This window comes from Thalassophryne amazonica, chromosome 3 (assembly GCF_902500255.1).
Source record: "Thalassophryne amazonica chromosome 3, fThaAma1.1, whole genome shotgun sequence".
NCBI classification, from domain to species: Eukaryota; Metazoa; Chordata; class Actinopteri; order Batrachoidiformes; family Batrachoididae; genus Thalassophryne; species Thalassophryne amazonica.
The window spans coordinates 69,841,449-69,862,132 of NC_047105.1; the positions used below are offsets into that span (position 1 = coordinate 69,841,449).

General features: G+C 41.8%; 1 long non-coding RNA gene and 1 pseudogene across 1 annotated transcript; one reads left to right on the forward strand and one right to left on the reverse strand.

The window, feature by feature from the left end:
- Window positions 1-1,054: 1,054 nt before the first annotated feature.
- LOC117506981 overlaps window positions 1,055-20,684 on the reverse strand; it is a 111,358-nt pseudogene continuing 91,728 nt past the window's right edge.
- LOC117506982 lies at window positions 12,153-18,480 on the forward strand. The gene is made up of 3 exons (XR_004559595.1): window positions 12,153-12,165; window positions 17,828-17,832; window positions 18,341-18,480. It is a non-coding gene; the product is annotated as an uncharacterized LOC117506982 (long non-coding RNA).

The following is a 20,684-nucleotide window of genomic DNA, read 5'->3' on the forward strand; positions in this document are numbered from 1 at the left end:
GGAGAAGAGAAGCGGAGGGGGCCTGGCCTTTCATTGGCTGTACAGCATGCTGGTCTGCGTATCACTCATCCCCTAGTTTCTGTCCAAGCAGCTGAAACTGTGATCAGAAAAGCTCAACAACTTGATGTTCCATTTGACGAAGCCACACATGGATTACATGTCATCAAGCTAAGTTGAGTGTAAAATGCCTGGGCTTTGACATGACACTGTTAGTTTGCTGTTAGTTTATGTGCTGAACTACAGCAGTAAGGGCACAGTGGCAGCCTGCTGCAGCTCAGGGTTTAGTCGTCCTGCCATCTAGAGAGCACGAGAAGGATAACAAGAAATCACAGACACTTTTTCCATCATTATCCTGTTGTATATGGTTCTAAAGTAATAATGTAAGAAATCAGCATCAGATCAGTGAATCAGTCTATACACACTGTATCACATATTCCCCCAAAAGCTCTTTAAAACTACAGTATGTTGGTGTTTGGGTGTTTATTAGCAGAAATGGAATATAGCATTCATATCCTTCTGTTCATTAGTGTATAATTACATCTAACATTAAATTGATGTGCTTAGCCTTTCATATCTGCATGGAAGTGGGCCCCCTCATGGAGGCCACCATATTGCATTGCCATGTTGATACAGTAGCCAAAAAGAGACACAACTACTCCGCCTTTTGCATTTTATAGTGTCACCAGAAGACTGAAGGTTAAAGAAGAGGAATCAGTGGTTGATCTCCTATACACCTTCTACTGGATGCTGGTGCAGGGTAGCAAATATGAGAACCCTCATCTTTGTGAAGGATCATACATAGTGACGATCACAAGAGAAGGCCAGGGAGCATGAACCCCCATCACCAAAGAAGTGAAAACGTGAAGGGAACCACAGTCACAGCAGCCGATTGCATAATGGAATCTGCAACCTAAAATGTAGATGAAACTAAATCCTGCACACTGTATCTTTCAGTAAACTCTACGGTTGTATCTAAATCTTCTGGGAATCAAGGATAAATGATGAATATGAATGAAAAGATACACATTCATTTTTCATTTTAATTTTTCATATATAAGTGCAAAAAAACAAATTGTTTAATCATTGCATACAGTACATGGCAGAGATAAAGACACTTTAATCCATGTAAAATAACTCATTATTGTCTAGCTCTTATGGCTGATATAAGATTATTAGTTATAGAGTCCATGAACATATGCTGAAATGAATACATTAATAATTAATACTTTAACTGAAGATCAGGGCCTTACTTGACTATTCCATTATGAAAAATGTATGGAGGAGTTATTTTTTGATACTAAAAAGATTTGCTCATAGTGTTTCAAGATATTTGACATAAATTAATATGAATGTTAAAAGCAATCTTTCCACTCTGAATTGTAAGCATAATCCACGAGCTCTTGCAGGAGTTGAAGGAGCTCTGCTGATCAGCTGCTGGGGGAAATCCAGGTCACATCACAGTTCTGCACCGGCAGGTATCTGGGCCAACGCCTCTCAGCGTCACACCTGCTGCAACAGCAGACTGCGGACACTCAAGGTTGACAAAAAGTAAGCGATCGTGTCCCCTCTTACAGAATGTCTTCTTTACTGCAGACCAGCAAAGTAAGTTCGAACTTGCAGTGATGATGAGGAAATATATTGTTTCCTACATTTCCAGTGTGGGTTCCAGGATATTTTCTTTTTTTTTTTTTTTTTTTAGAAAAGAAGTTCACAATAGAAGAAAGGCGGGTGACCTCAGTTTTCAGCAGCACATCCAGAGAAGCTGGTTCTATAAAACTGTGGCTTCCTCCATGGCATTTACCCACCTGTGTGAGGACAAGGTTTTAATTGAGGGCAAAAGAAAAAAAAAGTTAAACAACAAACTGTAACTGCTAAAAGAGGAAAGTCAGTCTTCTGGTTATTTTAGGCATCTTCCTCATCTCAAATTAAAATTGTTGTCCCTGTCAGTGTGAAGTACAGCTACATTATACTAGGCTTGTTTCAAGCACATTCCCAAGTTAGAAACATATTTGCTTTAGAGACATACATTTCTAACACCCTTGTAAACATGCTTTTTTTTTTTTTTTTTTTTTTTTTTGCAGAAAACATTCAAACTGTGTGGTGTTCAGGTTTTCACTCCATTTGAAGGAAAATAGTTATTTGTTAGCTTCTTTTTAGTCCGTTTTCAATTCACTTAGCTTTACATTCTGTTAGCATTATTTGTATTTATTTATAATGAGGTTTTTTTAATTCAGTTAGCATTTTTAAAGATTCTGTTACTTTCCCAGTTAGCTTTATATTCCGTTATAGTATTGTTAGCATGTTTATAGCTCTCATTAGCTTCTCTGTTAGCGTTATAGCTGGATAGCTTTATGCTCAGTTTGTTTTAGATTCAGTTAGGTTTATGTTCAGTTAGTTTTAGCTTTAATTTTAAGACTAGCATGTTGTCATTTGTCAGCACAACCAATAGCAAGTTGATTTAAATTTAAATGGCATTTTACAATGAGAGAAACAGAGCACAACATACACACACAAAACAGAACCCAACAAAAATTTTCCAGCAAATTCCTTGAAATTTGCTGGACATAAACTTCAGTCTGTGTATGATTATTCCCCAAAGTTTCCGTTTAGATGTGCAAAACAAACATTCAGGGCGCATGCATGACTGTGCCCGAATGTTTGGACTGCACTCAGAATGCTGTCCGATGCCGCAAATGCATCTCGACACGTCCCAAATGTGGGTCGAGTTTTCTTTCGGTCTCATTCGGCCTCTAGTGTGACGGGGGTACAAAGAATCTTTACCCATTTCAACATCACGATGGTGCAGTCTGGTGTGGTCCAAAGGTGTCAACCCTACAGGGATGCACCACTGTGAAACTGATGCTGCATTTGATGGAAACTGGGAATTTGGACTTTATGCCCTTCAACTAGGAAGAAGAAAACTCCACCAGAGGAGGGAATTCCAAACTCAGGAAAACTCCAACTTCCACCTTTACCCAACAGGGTATCTTAAACATTCAACGTTATCCAGCACTTCATTGCAAAAATAATCCACTTATTTGGTCTCATGAAACATGAATGTTCCTCTTGTGCCTTTTTTGGATCTTCATTTTTTTTTAATTTCTTTCTTTCTTTCTTTCTTTCTTTCTTTCTTTCTTTCTTTCTTTCTTTCTTTCTTTCTTTCTTTCTTTCTTTCTTTCTTTCTTTCTATCTATCTATCTATCTATCTATCTATCTATCTATCTATCTATCTGTTCACGCACGACTGTTGGATGATTTTTGTTTTAACAAAAGCAACACAGCAAATTTTGTGCAGCAGTTCCCATCAAATATGCTGAAGTCAAACTTTTAAGTTCCAACATCTAAGTTTTGAGGTACATCAACTACAACACCAGTGTATGCGCCACAGTTGAGCTGATATTTTGTGAGTAAAGTTAAACACTAAGCACAACCACTTTGGATCTGCTGTGGTGACTCCGAGTGAAAACAAGGGAGCAGCCGAAGGGACTTACTTTTATTTTATTAGTTAATTTGTTCTGTGTTTGTGTGTATTGTATTTCCATATGGTGAACACTGAATCCAGTTGTTAAGCTCTGACTAACGCATCACATGATAAATCTGTTTCCGGGTCTAAAGACCTGCAAGTTTACAATTAAAGTTACATCTGTATGATCCTTTTAAGAATCATACAGTTTTTTGTTTTTTTTTCATAATTTAGAGTGATTTGGGGATGTTTTACAAGGCTGGAACGGATTAAAATTATTTGAGTTATTTTCAATGGGGGAAATTCATTTGAAATATGAGCAGATTGGTTCACGAGCTTGGTCACGGAACAAATTAAACTCATAAATCAAGGTTCTACTGTACTACTAAAATGTCATTTTTTAATGCTTTTCATCATGTTAATAAGAGACTGCATCCATGAGACCCTGAAAACGTGCTAAAACAAATATTACCAATGATCCGTGTCTCCTACGTTTAATCTGAATGGAATTTAATAAACGCAAACCGAATTTCAGACATCTTATATATATTAGTCTGGAACAAAGAGGACAAACAGCGTTGTAAAGGACAATAAACAGGACGTTAACGTGCAAACTTCACTTTCCCCCCGAACGACATGAACAGGAAGCGATCGCAGCTCACAGTAACTCTCATTGAAAATAACGGAGAAACGACCTGAGCTGCTGGCATTTTTACATAAAACAAATGCAATAACGTCTAATATAGTTAATATAGGAGAGTTTTATGCACAATATACAAAGAGTTTTATGTTGCGATGTTAATGCTGTTGTCAGTGTGCAACAGTTTAAGTGCAGCCTGATCAGAGCTTCTCAATGCAGTTCTCAATGTTAATAAGAGAGTGCCTTTTTTGTTTGGACCCGGAAGTTGAAAATCACATTATGCATTACATCACACTTAACCGGATAGTATTAAAAATATATAAATCTAAACAAACAACCGTGACAACGGGTGACGAGAAAGAATGACAAAATTGTTAACAGAAAAAAAAAATACAATGTTGGGTGAGAAAATCCACAGCAAGTTACAGTACAGAAAGAAGATCATCAAGTAGGTAAAGGAGTGTTATTTGGCCAAAACAGAGACAATTTGAGTTGATCTGTATGTCCACAGAGAAGTCTTCTTATTTTGATGACCTACCAATGCTAACGTTCCCTGACATTTTCTCTTGATGTTCTACATTGTGTACACATACGGCCAGTTGTCAAATTAAAAATCACTCGATGCCCACATTGCCCACATCCTGCACCCAGCCACTGGTGACCTACCTTTGTGCACATGGTGGTCTGCAGATATCCTGGTTAGCAAGTATTGTAAGTCTATCTATGCACATGCACTAAAAATTCGTGGTCACTTGCGTATTGTATTGCTAATTATTAGTGACGGAGAAACCAATGCATTTTGAACCAGTGAATCAATATGAAGCAATTGTGCTGAAATGGTTGTGTTTCGAAACATTTGTGTTATGAAGGCAGGACTGCATTGTAGTTATGTATATTAGGATGCAGTACTTAGTCTGAGAGAAAACAGTGCACGGAGTTATTCAGTGTTACCTGTGCATCAGAGGTGGTTGCATGTCCCCTCAGCAATAAGTTGTGTGTTATTGTGTGCGTCCTTGAGATAGGTGGGTGTCTTTGTGGGTGTCATTGTTGGGTTCAGTGTGCTATGTGAATGTAGGTCATTCTGGGGTGTGTAATCTGTGTTTTTACCTATGTTAGCTTTAGCGCTAATGCTAAGCTATTCTCCGTTTTCTCCGTGTGCCTTTTAATATTATTTAGACATAGTTTTGGGGGTTTCTGACGTGTAAGTTGATTTATGTATAGAAGTAGTAATTATGTACTTTTATGAGTGTTTTGGGATGTATATGAGTGTTGTTTGTTTTATTATTAGCTAATAGCCCATTAGTAGTGGAGGCTTTGAGGCCTACCCCCTTTTCAAGTGGCCGTAAAGTGCCTGAACTTTATTATTATTGGTTTAGAGTTTTATTATTATATTCTTGCATTACCATTAGAATGTTTTGTGATGTTATTATATCATTTATGTACAGATTGTAATTTATATTATATTGCTAATATTCTGTTTATTTCTTTGTTTACAGAACCACACACATACATACGCATATATCCTGTAACAAACTACAATAAATACAGTCAAGATTCATCCAGCTTCATCCTTGCATTCTGATGCATTCTGACCGATGAACAGTCCGCAATCACACCTCTACTGAACCAGACACAGTAGTAAACCTCCATAACAATTTGATATGATTAAATATGGCGACATCTGCTGGCCAATCTTTAACATAGCACTTGCATGGAACAATGAAACAGGCACTGTTATGTATGTTAAATAATAAAGGTTCTATGTGCCAGGCCTGGATCCAGACCGGTTTGGACCGATGCAGTTGCATCGGTCAGATTTTTCTACGCATCGTTCGTCATCGGTTAAAAAAAAAAATCTTGAATAATCCTGAATAGTGCTGAACGTGTCCCCGCGGTGAAAACAGCTTTTGATTTGATCCCACAATGCACCACACAGGTGTACACAGGAAAATTCAAACCGGATCAAACAAACATAGCGTCAGTCCAGTTGACGTTACATATAGTGGTGGGCACACTTCCGATAATCCAATAACAGATAATTATTGAAGATAATGTTTTCATTATCGGATTATCTTTTTACATAAATTTAAAAACCATCTTCAGACTAATTATCTTCCGATGAATTACCGTCTGATAACTTTTAGACTGATAACGTACTAAACTAAGCTGAACAGTGAAAAACATTTTTAAAACTGTTAAAGCTGTTGAGACCTACCTGCTGAAAGTTTCCGAATAGGCATGTTGTGCTATCCTCTGACCAAAAAAAAAGTCATTTCCTTTAACACCACACTAATATAATTGCAATGTCACCAAGTCATCCAGAGGCATACATGTTTAACTTATGGTTCAAATTTTAACCACTCATTTTAGACAAGTTATTTAAAATTATTGTCATGGCTGAAGTTTATAAAGTGAAAATATCAGATATATGTTTTCGTTTTAAAGTAATGTGCTAATTTTTAAGGTTTTCTGAGCACATGCTGTGCCAGGCAGCAATGCATTATGGGTAGCATAAGGTAATCTCAGACGTTCACGACAGGACAAATGCATTTCAGACACTCTGTTCAGGGTCCACAGATAACACCATTAAACTCTAGTGCCTAAAACTCTCGTGAATATATTCTCTAGGTTATAGACATTAGTGTATTTGTGTTTGTTAAATTCACGCATTTTAAATGTAGCAGACACGGATTATCTGGAATTTTGTTTGACATTTTTTTCAAGGCCGCTACTGCCATCTACTGGCCAGGAGTGTTCATGGCAATATTAAACGTCTGGGTACATGGCTGCTCTCAAAGTGTTGGTATTGTCCATTGTCCAGGCGCTTTTTGTGTGCATATATTTGTTAACTTTGTATTCTAAAACTACGGTTAGAAGTAATTCCGACTCCTTATCGGTCCACACGAACGAGGTTGGCGCCATGTTTTTAGTTTTTGTGGAAGTGATGACAAGAGAATAAGGCTCCTGATTGGATAGAATTTTAATCAGTACCGCCACCCAAAGGTTTGGCAGACTAATTACAACACATTTATACGGTTCGATGTGGATGGATTTTTTTTTAAACGACGTAGTGTGGATTAAGTTTTTTTCCCCAAACTGAAAGGGTAAGATATTCGGTTTTACAAATACCCGACAACGTGTGTACATGGCCTTATGTCTGTGAAAGGCACTATATAAATAAATTTACTTACTTACTTACTAATATTGAGTGCCACGTTTTACAACATCATAAAAGTTTTAAAACATGCATTGCGATGACACTTCCAGGGCTCTGTAAAATGCCTGTTTTTACAAATAAAAATGGAATATTTTACAAAAGCACATTTATCTTTAAACCAACACATGACACACGTCACATTAACGTGTTGGTTTACATAATGGATTACTGAACCAATCACTGTTTAGCACTTTTACCCAGAATGCTTTGTGGTCTGTGTTTGTTACAAAACCTCAGAATTAGTGCCTTATTCAACATTAAAAGATATATGTTATATTTTAACTTTGTACAAATGACAGAATTGACATTAATGGAGTTATTCTATCAGTATTTTCAAAAAAACATAAGTTAGTATGACTTATTTTTCAAGACCTCCGCCTGACCGGAATGCCTCTGTGGAGGGAGTGCTGTTGTAAACAAGAGCTTCCAACAGGGGCAGAATGTTGAAAGAGAAATGATTGTGATTAGTAAAGAGTTGATTATGTGGGTGCTCTCTTTGACTGTGCTGTTTCCTGTAGGGGGCAGCATGGTCTAACATTCATTGCTTATTCTTCAGGTCAATTACCGCTTTTGATGCTTTCAAAAGTGGTTGTGTTAAAAATCAATTTCAGCTCTTTAGCAACTGCAAATGTTCCATAAACAACACCGGAATTTATCGATTATCTGTAACTTCCGATACATTTTTGGGTGGTTTATCTTTATCAAAGATAACTTTTCAGTTATCTTATTATCTGTTATCGAAGTTAATTTTTTGGTTATCTGTGCCCACTACTGGTTACATACATACATACATGTCAACCTATACGGATTGTCTGGAAATTATACGGATTTTTCAGAGTTTCAGAGTCATACGGACATACAAATAAAGTCTTACAGATATTCAGGGTTTGGTCTGTAGCGGGTCTGTAATCAACCGTTTCTGCAGCACGACTCCACTTTGAAGCGTGAACCATTGAAGCAATGCTTTGATCCACTAGCTCGTTGGTTCTTTGATTCGCTGCTCTTCAGAAATGGCAAGTCCACTTCTTAACCACTCTCAAAGCCATTAAAATACTGTGAGTCACTTTTGTGTGGATTAAAGTCACTAACTGGGACTCTTGTTTTGTTGTAGTCAAGAAACGAGAATCGTCCTCCGTTCCGTTGTCACAGCTCCAAACGATGCGCGGCTCTCTGCCGAGTCCGGTCGGTATTAATAACTACAAAATGAATTGCTGCTTTAAATAAAATGACACCTCTTACAAACATTGTAATACAGACAATAAACTACAATCAACTAAAATGTTTTTTCCTCCCAAAATGAGACGTGCTGTATTTCTTTATAAATTACATCCTGACATGCAGCACAGCTGCAAGAGCTCAGCTCAGATATATGGAAAGACATTCATGCCAATAATGTCTGAAAGGAAATGCTTTTGACAAAACTACAGATTTTGTTTATTCCTATTTATCTCCAGAGATCAAGGATCCATCATGTCAATATTTGTTATAGTAGTGTTTATTTAGGACATCATATTTATACAAATAAGAAGTGTTCCCTATGGTCGATGATGTATATTAAAAGGTTGTGACAGCGTATGTTGCACACGAATAAAGAATGAAGATTATTGAATAACAAGACGCGTACGATTTTTATTTTATCATTGGGCAGAAATGCATCTGTCAGATTTTCACTCTGGATCCAGCCCTGTGTGCATCTTATGACTTTAGCTGAACAAAATGAAGGGGATTTGAGGGCGTCTAAGGTTTTTATTTAAAAACAAGATAATTTCAGTGGTGTTAGGCTTGTGTCTGTTCCTCTTCTCTCCAGAAGCTGCTGACATATGAAGGTGATTTTGTCCAGCTTGTAAAGAGTTGGATAAACAGCTGCTTCCTTCCTCCCTATCTCTCCTTGCAAATTCACTGCAGAAATGGTTCTGGGGAGCATTAGCATGGATAAAATCCTTCAACTTCCGGGGAGCTTTGCCCCCACACCCCCCAACTAGGGCCCTCTTGACCCCCATCCATTTAAAAGCATTTTTTTTCTTTATTTGCCTCTCACATGCCTGTAGATTAGCTGCTGAAATATTTGTAAACAAGGACTGTTTTTTTTTTTTTTTTGTAATTAGGGTTAGGGTTACCAAAAATTGTCTCACTCCAGCCAAAGTTCCAAAGTTGGCAACGCTGAGATTCTTAGGTACCAGAATACCATCGTGTGCACAAATGTAGGTCACCACTCGCTCTGTGACTCCCACTGTCACACACAACATCCGTTGTTGTAGCCACTTTAAACAAAACAATACAACTTTTTTTAAATACTTATTTGTATGTCATTTCTATGTTTCTACTCCTCTTTGTAAGCTCGGTGATCTGACTTGCTGGTGCTGTTCGCAAACTCTGTTCCTAATGGTTTTCCATTGTGATCATGTGAAGGCATTTCAAACACAACAGTTCACCATTTGAAGAGTTCTCAATTTCAAAAATTTTACTTTGTAACCCAATAGTGATGTTACTTCCAGTAGTACTAGTGCTAACGTATAGCCTGTGTGAACCAAATTCCTTTCATCGCTGATGTCACAGTCCCGCTCTCTACAGACGGACAGACGTTACACTTTTGACACTTCAAAGGATGTAAACATGTTTTCAATAAGCATCTTAAGTTTGCTTGCAGTTTACCTCTGAGCGGTGTAGTTGTCCTCAGCTTTAAAAGTGTAATACAAAGTGTTTTTGTGGTACAACTGGAAGATGGTGTTTTCATCTTCTCCCTCCTGCTGATAAGGCAGCTTCACTGTGAAGCCCAACAGAGGCAAACTCTCTGATGCTACCGTCTCCTGTACACAACAGCATTCAGCAACAAACAACAAAATGCAGTAAAAGTTTTCGCCAGGCATTTCAGTGGTTTCTGTAAAGCTCTGCCACTGATGTAGTGTTTCCCCTCACCTCTTGTGCATGGTAGGTGTAAAGCACCTTGTCTTTGAGGAGAAACCACAGTCTCTTCCAGGTCCTCCTGCTCCTCTTACTGCGCTGTAAACTGCCACTGATGGAACCTTCTTCTGACACAGTTACCTACACAACACAGGCAGGTTTGTTCTTTAAATCAATCTGACACTACTGCAGCTTCTTAGCAGCTGTTCATTCATGTGCCTCCTCTGCCACGTGCTGCATGTGTGTTACCTCAGTCAAGGGAAGCGGCGCCTTTCCGATGTCTCCATATGTTGGGAGGGTGAATATTTTGGAACATAGAAGAGACGTGGACGGCTGGAGCGGTTTGGCCAAGGGCTATTCTTCCTGACACATCACCCCTGTAGGTTGGAAAAAACAGTTTTTCAGCTGGTATTTAGCAAGAACACAAGTGAAGTCTGGGACCATGCTCTGGTGCCGTGCTCACAGTACCCAAGCACCATGGAACTGTCTTGCGTCCTGGATGGCAACCACCCAGGCAGATAACCGGTCCATCCCCACATCTCTGAGATAACATCTATCTTCTGCCATCTCCTTGGCCTCCTCCAGCCATGAGGTCCCTCAACACACAGGCGCCTGTGTGCTGGATCAACCCAGTCTCATGGCATTTTAGGATAATATCAGGAAACATTAATTATTTTATAGTTTGTGTTACCGTCACAAAATGCACCACATTTATGTGACATATCACAAATGAATTCTGTGGTAGTAACAGGAAATGTGGGGTAACGTGGGGCTGGGGGGGGGGGGGGGTCATGGTTAGGGTTAGGGATAGGGTTAGCAACAGTAAAATAAAAAAAATAAAAAAAAACCGTGCCACGAAAATGTGAGTCATTTCATGACAGGAGCCCCCCCTCCCCCAAAAAAGCCAGCGGACTAGACTGGTTGGATCACGCATAGAGAAATGTGTCACATGGCCAAAATGATGTAAGCTGATGCTCCCCAGTAATCTCCCTGAGTAACTGCATGTTTGACACAAAGTCATTCCAGCAGCATCCAAGGTACCAAAGGTATCCAGTTGTGACCTTAGGGCACTGGTTAGCATCTAAGCTACACAATCATACAGGAAGACAGATATCAACAGGACCTTAAAGACCTTCAATCTCTTGCAAAGATATCAGCATCGATAGAGAACCCACCGCGAACCCAGACACATGAATGCAGTGGCAGTCCTAGAGTGATTTACTCCCCGGGCGAAACCCCCTGCGTGCCCCCCCGCCCCCCCCCCCCCCCCCCCCCCCCCCCGCGCACACTAACATGGCCACCACCTCAGCCCCACCACCCATGAAAACACTAACTTCATCCAGAACACCCACAATCCTACAAATGAACTCACAACAGCTATTTTCAAGAACAAATTTCCGGTTTTAATGACTACTGCAATAACAAACACAAGAAATTGACACAGTCTAATGTGTCATCATCCATGGACTTATCTGCAATGATCATCTCAAAAGTTAGCAGGAGGCATCATAATTGTTTGCCAAAGTGCTCACTATCCGTGATGTGAAATTCCATCGAGTAGGAGCATTTCTGGGCAACCTTGAGCAGCCTGCAGACTCAAGAAAGACATCCTCTTTGGGGATTTTGAGGAAAATGTGGCAAACCCAGAGAGTGATGCAAAAAATATTCTGCACTCAGATAAACATTTAGCCCCCTGAGACAGAACCAGATTCGTCTCTGTGCATAGCAATGCACAAACATTGCACTGGGGGCTATTGCTTTAACTTTTGGCCTGCAAACCATTGAGAGCTGAAGCCATGACAGCAGCCATGGCTTCTTTGTAAGGAAAGACTATCAAATGGCTTCGCCAAATCCAGTCCACAACATTCAAATTGTCTGCCATTATGTGCAGCTTGCTACCTAGCTAGCTCGCTAGCAGGGACTGGCGCGAGGCTAGTGTGAAGTGTGTCCGCCTTTGAGTGCTTTGTGACGGTGGAGGAGCTCAGCAGCACCCGCTGCTCGGTAGGGACAGAAACTGCGATAGAAGTCAGAAAGAGTGATAGAAGTCAGTCTCCAAACACAAACAGCTATAAAAAAAAAAAACACCAGAAATAGAAACTCAATTTGTCGCTAATCGTTTTTAACAAAGAAAATGCCGCTAAAAGGATTAGGAAAGTCTCCGGTTCAACTCAGAACAGAATGAAAATGCTCCCACGGATGTTTACACCAAAAGATCGCTGATTCGCTCATTTCGTTGTCAATCAAAAAGGGATTCAGCCTCAGACAGATCATCCCAATCATCATGCAGAAGCTGAGTGTCCGGGCCAGGACGAGGCCAGCCCACTGCCCCCATAGACCCCCAGACACGCTGAGCGTCCGATGGGCGGGACAAAGCCCAGCATTTATCCAATGACTAGTCTCGTTTCGCTGCATGCTTTGTGTCGCTATTGAACTCTGTGGACCGTTTAAAACACTGTGAAGCTGCGGGAATGAGTGAGGGGAAAGCCGCGTCGTTACCAGTAATAAGAAGCTGATTCTGAACAAAAGTTGAGCGCGTTGTAACCACGAACAGGACAAACCCCCCCCCCCCCCCCCACCACGTTTTTTTTGTTTTTTTTTTGGACAGGGTTTGTTTTTTTTCCCCCCTGCACGGTCATGCCCCCCCCCGCGTGATGCCGCCCCGGGCAGCTGCCCGGTCGGCCCGCCTCCAGGACCGCCCCTGCATGAATGTCACTTCCAAGATAAGTGAATGTCTCTACAAGTTCAATATTTTCACCACATACAGATACATTTCTGCAGTGGCAGCAAAAAATGCAATAAATGAGTAGGGTTGCATCAGGAAGGACATCTGGTATAAGAAAAAGCCAAGACAGCAATGCAGATTACAAATCCAATTTTCATACCGGATTGGTCAAGGCCTGGGTTAACAATGGCCGTCACCGCTGCTGTTGCTCAACAGGGTGCTGGCATAAATTGGGCTACTGCTGGGCGAAGAAGGAGAATGTGTCCAGAGACAGAGGGAGCAGAGGAAAACTACAAGAGTGGAAATGAGAGTCAGAACTTTGAATGTTGAGAGGAGAAAGGAAGACATACTTCCGTCACACATACACCGATTAAGGCCAAATTGCGTCAGAATGACGCATCCGGCCACAATCGGAAATATTGAGGTGCAGTCTGAAGACCAGTAGACGGCAGTCTGTGAGCATCTATATATTTGGTCCCATTCGCTTGGTTGTATCGAGTGTGTTGCACATGTTCAAAACACTCTCGATGCCATCGAGATGCGACGCACATCTCGCGGCGGTCTATATGCAGTTTTTGCATCATCTGTGTGCAGTCTACATATTCTGACAGCATCAAAACAGCATTTGAAACTATCTGATCGCATTTGATTGAGCTCTGTGATCGATCGGTCACAGCAAAGCCTGCCAGCATGTTGTGCCACATTGTTCACTTCAACTGAACCCCGGCCAGGGAGGGCAAAGGAATGTTGATATGTAATACAATGTATGTGGCACTGTGCGCGCGTCAGAGGCTCGGTGCAACGCCCACAACACAGTTAAATGGGATGTCGCTGCTGTAATGCACGCATTTTTACATGTTCACCTCCTAAGTCTGTAGCAGGTATGATGTGGAAATGTTTCCCCAGCCCATCACAACATAAATACACATGCAATTCACCTCCAGTACCCCACGTTCCACATCGATCAGCTGACAAATGCAAACTCCCACCTGTGCATGAATAAATCCCATGTGAAGTGCTGTCCCGCATGATAATCCAACTACAGTTGTGTTAAGATGCGTATCGAGTGAAATGGTCACCCAAAAAAAAAAAAAAAGCAGTGTAAAAAAGACAGAAGAAAAGTTTGCTGGCTGCATCTGAAGAATGTTGTGCACATGTGGGAAGTTGGCGCATGGCTGGTGTTTTGACGAGATGTCATTCCTATCAAGAGGCCAGCCCTCTGCGCAACTGCGCATGCGCACGCATGTGCAGTTCTCTCTACCCAGATTTTCACACCTCCCCCCGTCAGGTTGACATAACCGCATTGAACTCCCCAACCAAGTGACCAAGGAATGAAAATACAACAGCAAAAAGTGTCTCTTCAATTTTAAAAAGTTAAAATTTGCATGTGCATGCTGTATTTACAGTACAACATTGTCGGGATGATCAACTCGACTGCTCAAGTCGACGGAACATTCACACATGGAATTGAGCTCCCTCACTGAAGGAAACACACATAAACTTTGTCTTTACAAAGACAAACTTTTCAATTTTAAACAGTTAAAATTTGCATGTGCACACTGTATTTACAGCACAATATTGTTGAGATGGGGAACTGTCGATTTATGAGACGAGACGCACAATTCGACGCACACCTTGACAGAACACCGGCACAGTTCAGCAGCAGTTATGGAGTTCAGCCGGATGAATAAAATCTAGTAATGCAAGTATATACTGATCAAACACCTAAAGGGATTTTTTACCGGACTGTCAACAAGCAGGTGATCACTGACAGTTGTCAGCCTTTTTGTGCGTTCTCTGGATGGACAGCTCCTGTGCTCGCACGCGCACGCCCCATGTGTGCATGCGGAGTGGCTGGTGCAGCCATTATGAACACACATACAATGCAGCTGAGCGAGCATTTTGGCCACACACTCGCACGCTGGTTTGATCACCTGTTCTACGCATGCAGGCACACGCGCGCAAGTAGTGGCTCGTTCAGCCATTATGAACACACGCACGCAGCTGAGTGGACATTTCATCTGGCCACACACTCGCACATTGTTTGGCTCACTTGTTCTACGAACGTACACGCACACACTCTTGTCATGTGAGACACACACACGCTCCTGCCAGTGCACCCTCTTCCTGATGAGAGGTCACTTTAGCGCTGACCAGGCTGACCACGCTGACCACGCCTCTTTTCCTCCCGACTGCATCCAGATTATGACCATTTTTGCTGTGTCAACCTGGTTCCTGCACATTCTTGCTATGTGTGACGGGGCTTTACTGTGTGTACAAGAGACCAAGTGAATGGAAAGAAAGGCCATAGGCATTGGAGGTGGGTACAAGTTGTTGTATCATGGTGTGGATCGGAAGAAAAATGGGGTCAGTGTCATTTTAAAGAAAGACTATATTAAGAGTGTGTTGCAGGTTAAGCGAGTGTCTGACAGGGTGATGAGTGTGAAGTTGGAAATTAAAAGGGTGATGATGAATGACATCAGTGCATATGCCCCACAGGTAGGTTGTGAGATGAAGGAGAAAGATTTCTGGAGTGAGTTAGATGAGGTGGTGGAGAGTGTGACCAAGTATGTGGTGATTGGATTGGAGTATAATGGCCATGTTGGTGAAGGGAACAGTGGTGATGAGGAAGTAATAGGTAGATATTGTATCAAGGACAGGAATATGGAAGGGCAGATGATAGCAGATTTTGCAATGGCTGTTGTGAATACTTACGTTAAGAAAAAGCAGAAGCACATGGTGACTTATAAGAGTGGAGGAAGGTGCACACAGGTGGACAACATTCTTTGTAGGAGATGCAAGCTAAAGGTAACTGGAGACTGTAATGTGGTGGGAGGGGAGAGAGTAGCTAGTCAACATGGGATGGTGCTTTGTAGGATGACTTTAGATGTGAAGAAGAGGAAGAGAGTGAGAGCCACACAAACAATCAGATGTTGGAAACTGAAGAAATAATCTTGTGTGAAATTCAGAGAGGAGGTGAGACAGGCACTGAATGGAAGTGAAGCAATTTTGGACAACTGGAAATGTACTGCAGATGTGGTGAGGGAAACAGCTATTAAGGTGCTGGGTGTGACACCTGGACAGTGGAAGGAAGACAAGGAGACTTGGGGGTGGAATGAAGATATTCAGGAAAACGTAAGAAGAAAGAGGTTGGCGAAAAAGAATTAGGATTGGCCAGACAAATGGAAAGAGCTGGAAAGGATGTGCAGCAGGTTAGGGTGCTAAAGGATGCAGATGGTCGTGCGCTGACAATTGAGGAGAGTGTATTGAGAAGGTGGAGGGAAATTTTTGAGGAGCTGATGAATGAAAAATATGAGAGAGAGAGAAAAGGCTGGATGATGTGGGGTGTTGGGGTTCAGTTCAGTTGAGTTTTTTGTGTTCTTTTTATGCGGTTCCTGTCCTCTGTCATGTCTGCATCCCTGCATGTGGGCAGTGATCTTTCTAGTGTCTCTCTGTCTTGTGTGAGTGTAGTACTGTCATCTGGGTCTGTGGTCATGAGTGTGTGTGTGAGTGTGTGTGGGTCTGTCCTCCAATGTGCTCCTCCTCCTATGGTCTGTGGGCATATGTGTGAATGTGTGTGGTTTAGTCCAGTGTGTCTGTCGTGCGTGGAGCATGTCTCTTCCTCCCGTGCCCTGGGTGCGTGTGTATGTATGTGAAATGCTGTGCACCCCTGTCGTCCTGCATGTTTCCCTGTCATTGTCATCTGTGTGTGTTCAGGGATGAGTGTGCGCATTATCCTTGATGTGACCTTGTCCTCGTCACCTGCCCTCAGTCCTTGTCCTGTCCTCCATTCCCCTGTCCCCTGTTATTTACTCCCATCTCGGGTTTATTGCATTTCTGTTGCCTACCTGTTGTTTCTCCTTTGTGTTGTTTTTCTGTTATGTTTGTAAGTCGAGCTGTCACGGTTTTAGTTCCACATTTGATCCCGGATGATTTCATGTTGATTTTGGTTTCCCTCCACTGTTGAGTTGTGTTGATTCAGTTCTCATATACTGTGTTTGTTCCTCCCTTGAATTGTTACACCTGTGTTCATTAGTTTAGTTTGCTTTTAAGCCACAACTTTGTCTGTTTAGTTGTCAGTTGTTTATCTCTGATTCAGTTGTTGCGCCCAGTCACTCCTGTTGTCCGTCTGTGTTCACCTTGCTGTAAGTCCCACCTCACTGTAACTTTTTGACAGTTGTTTTTTGGTTATTGATTTTGTCACATCATCTGCTTGTACTACATTTTGGATTTTGCTTTTGGAGATTTTTGTAACACTTCACTCTTCACTTGGGGTCATTAAACACCTTTGTTTTGCAATTAAACCTTTCATGTCCAGCTGCCTGGGGCCCACTCCTCGAGCCTCAGAGGTTCTATCCCACAACAGTGGAGAGAGTAAATCAGGAAGTACAAGTGATTAGTAAGGATGACGTAAGGGCAGCTATGAAGAGGATGAAGAGTGGAAAGGCAGCTGGTCCAGATGACAGCCCAATGGAGGCATGGAAATTTTAAAAGATGGCTGTGTAGTTTGTATTCAGACTGTTAAGTCAAATTTTGGAAAGTGAGAGGATGCCGGAGCAGTGGAGAAGAAGTGTGCTGGATCTGATTTTTAAGAACAAGAGTGATGTGCAGAACTATAGTAACTGCAGAGGCATAAAGATGATCAGCCACAGTATGACGTTATGGGAAAGAGTAGCTAGGCATATAAACGAGGTGAAGATCTGTAAACAACAATATGGTTTCATGCCGAGAAAGAGAACTATGATGCAATGTTTGCTCTGAGAGTGTTGATGGAGAAGAATAGAGATGGACAGAAGGAGTTACACTGTGTGTTTGTGGACTTGGAAGAGTTGTAGTATTGCATGATAAAGTCTGGAGTGACAGATGTATTTGAGGGTGGTGCAGGATATGTACAAGGACAGTGTGACGTGGTGAGATGTGTCGCAGGAATGACATATTCATTCAAGGTGGAGGTGGGAATACATCAAGGATCAGCTCTGAGTCCTTTCTTGTTCACAATGGTGATGACAGGTTGAAGAACGAGATCAGACAGGAGTCTCCATGGACTATGATGTTTGCAGATGACATTGTGATCTGTAGTGAGAGTAGGGAACAGATTGAGCCTAGCCTGGAGAGGTGGAGATGTGCTCTGGAGAGAAGGGGGTGAAAGTCAGTAGGAACAAGACTGAGTACATGTGTGTGAATAAGAGGGAGCCCAGTGGAATAGTGTGTTACAAGGAACAGAGAGGTGGAAGTAGATGAGTTTAAATACTTGGGGTCAACAATCCAAAGTAATGGACAGGGTGATAGGAAGGTGAAGAAGAGAGTGCAGGCTGGGTGAAGTGGGTGGAGAAGGTGGCAGGAGTGATTGTGACAGAAAAATATCTGCAAGAGTGATGGGGAAAGTTCACAAGACAGTAGTGAGACCAGCTATGTTGTACGGCTTAAGAGACGGTGGTACTAACAAAAAAGACAGGAAGCAGAGCTGGAGATGTTGCGATTTTCTTTGAGAGTCATGAGGATGAACAGGATTAGGAAGGAACATATTAGAGGGACAGGGGGACTGTTTGGAGACAAAGTCAGAGTGGCAACATTGAGATGGTTTGGACATGTGCAGAGGAAGCCAAATAAGAGGTTTCTGGATGTGGTGAGGAAAGAGATGCAGGCAAAGAAAATATAGTACCAACAGGTGACACTCAATACAATGCCCCATAGCAACAGATTCCCCCATGGCTTCATTCTGCTGCCGCCATGGACTGATTTAAACCCGTCAGACCTACAGTCTAGTCAGACCATATGATGTGGCTGATGAAAGAAACCAAATCACTGCAGCTGTTGCAGAGGTATAATAATAATAATAAGTATAGTAATAGGTCAAATATATAACAAAGTATAGAATAAGTAAAATAAGTTACACAAATAGCCTTAACACATTAATAACATGTGATGAGGCAACACTTTAACCGTACAGTCACTTTCACTTATGGTGTCAAATCTGATGTATCTGAATGATATAGTTTGACCAGCCCAGTCTCACGCTTTTGTTGTTGTTTTTTTGTTCTCCTGTCACGAAAAATTTAACTAAAATTTTCATGACAGGGTTTTTTTTTAACTCACTATTACTAACCCTACTCCTACCCCCAACCCTAACCTTAACCATAACCTAACCCAACTCCTTCCTCCAACCCTAACCATAACCACCCGACCCCACCCCCTGCTTCACTTTTGTGCAGCCATCACAGAATGAATTAGAATGAATTTGTGCTGCCGTGACGAAAATTAGGCGCTTTTCGTCACAATATCATGAACCAATAGATTAATGTATATTTCGTGCTGCTGAATCATGACTTCCCGTGAAACCAGGTTGAGTTTGACAGCACAATGCCTCTGCCTCTACTGGTGGTGGGCTCTCACTGCGGTATTGTATCACTTCCTGTTCCGGATCACAGCAGTGTTTTGCTGTATCTGTTAGCTGTTTAATCTGCGCAGTTAGATTGATCTAGTTAACTAGATAACGATTTGTTTCACAGTGTAATCTTCACGTGCCTTAACTAAAGCACTCCCTCTGCCGAATCACCTCTAAATTATTTACACATTATTCACTTTGTGTGTTTTTAGGAATCTGCTAGCTTAGCGCAGCTACTAGCTCTCAGCCGGTTTAGCATGACAGCTTCTCCTGTCTCTCCCGCACTTTTCTGCTCTGGGTGTGAAATGTTTAGTTATTCCTCGGCCTCCTTTAGCAGTAATGGTACTTGTAATAAGTGTAGCTTATTCGTAGCTTTGGAGGTCAGGCTGAGCAAATTGGAGACTTGGCTCCGCACCTTGGAAAATCCTACAGCTAGCCAGGCCCCTGTAGTCGGTGCGGACCAAGGTAGCTTAGCCGCCGTTAGTTACCCCCTGGCAGATCCCGAGCAGCCAGGAAAGCAGGCTGACTGGGTGACTGTGAGGAGGAAGCGTAGTTCTAAACAGAAGCCCCGTGTACACCGCCAACCCGTTCACATTTCTAACCGTTTTTCCCCACTCGGCGACACACCCGCCGAGGAACAAACTCTGGTTATTGGCGACTCTGTTTTGAAAAATGTGAAGTTAGCGACACCAGCAACCATAGTCAATTGTCTTCCGGGGGCCAGAGCAGGCGACATTGAAAGAAATTTGAAACTGCTGGCTAAGGCTAAGCGTAAATTTGGTAAGATTGTAATTCACATCGGCAGTAATGACACCTGGTTACGCCAATCGGAGGTCACTAAAATTAATATTGAATCGGTGTGTAACTTTGCAAAAACAATGTCGGACTCTGTAGTTTTCTCTGGGCCCCTCCCCAATCGGACCGGGAGTGACATGTTTAGCCGCATGTTCTCCTTGAATTGCTGGCTGTCTGAGTGGTGTCCAAAAAATGAGGTGGGCTTCATAGATAATTGGCAAAGCTTCTGGGGAAAACCTGGTTTTGTTAGGAGAGACGGCATCCATCCCACTTTGGATGGAGCAGCTCTCATTTCTAGAAATCTGCCCAATTTTCTTAAATCCTCCAAACCGTGACTATCCAGGGTTGGGACCAGGAAGCAGAGTTGTAGTCTTACACACCTCTCTGCAGCTTCTCTCCCCCTGCCATCCCCTCATTACCCCATCCCCGTAGAGACGGTGCCTGCTCCCAGACCACCAATAACCAACAAAAATCTATTTAAGCATAAAAATTCAAAAAGAAAAAATAATATAGCATCTTCAACTGCACCACAGACTAAAACAGTTAAATGTGGTCTATTAA